Raw genomic sequence first — 1103 nt, forward strand, 5'->3', positions numbered from 1 at the left:
GCTCATTGATCAAAAGATAGTCATGGTTTCCTGACTATGGACATTGGATGTCATTGATAACGGGATGACATCATTAGGAGAATGTTGTGATGGACAAGACCCAATCCTAAGCATAGCTCAAAGATCATGTAGTTCGTTTGCTGTAGCTTTTCCGAATGTCAAGTATCATTTCCTTAGACCATGACATTGTGCAACTCCCGGATACCGTAGGAGTGCCTTGGGTGTGCCAGACGTCACAACGTAACTAGGTGACTATAAAGTTACACTACAGGTATCTCCGAAAGTGTCTATTGGGTTGGCACGAATCGAGACTGGGATTTGTCACTCTGTATAACGGAGAGGTATCTCTAGGCCCACTCGGTAATTCATCATCATAATGAGCTCAATGTGACCAAGTGGTTGATCACGGGATCATGCAATATGTCACGAGTAAAGTGACTTGCAGGTAACGAGATTGAACGAGGTATTGGGATACCGACGATCGAGTCTCGGGCAAGTAACGTACCGATTGTCAAAGGGAATTGTATACGGATTGATTGAATCCTCGACATCATGGTTCATCCGATGAGATCATCGTGGAGCATGTGGGAGCCAACATGGGTATCCAGATCCCGCTGTTGGTTATTGACCGGAGAGGCGTCTCGGTCATGTCTGCATGTCTCCCGAACCCGTAGGGTCTACACACTTAAGGTTCGGTGACACTAGGGTTGTAGAGATATTAGTATGCAGTAACCCAAAAGTTGTTCGGAGTCCCGGATGAGATCCCGGACGTCACGAGGAGTCCCGGAATGGTCCGAAGGTAAAGATTTATATATATGAAGTCCAGTTTCGGCCATCGGGAAGGTTTCGAGGGTCGCCGGTATTGTACCGGGACCACCGGAAGGGTCCCGGGGGTCCACCGGGTGGGGACACCTATCCCGGAGGGCCCCATGGGCTGAATTGGGAGGCAAACCATCCCCTAGTGGGCTGGTGCCCCCCCCCCCTTGGGCCTCCCCTGCGCCTAGGGTTGGGAAACCCTAGGGGTGGGGGCGCCCCACTTGGCTTGGGGGGAAGCCACCCCTTGGCCGCCGCCCCCTTGGAGATCCATCTCCTAGGGCCGGCGC

Source organism: Triticum dicoccoides, chromosome 4A (genome assembly GCF_002162155.2).
Source record: "Triticum dicoccoides isolate Atlit2015 ecotype Zavitan chromosome 4A, WEW_v2.0, whole genome shotgun sequence".
In the NCBI taxonomy this organism is placed as follows: domain Eukaryota; kingdom Viridiplantae; phylum Streptophyta; class Magnoliopsida; order Poales; family Poaceae; genus Triticum; species Triticum dicoccoides.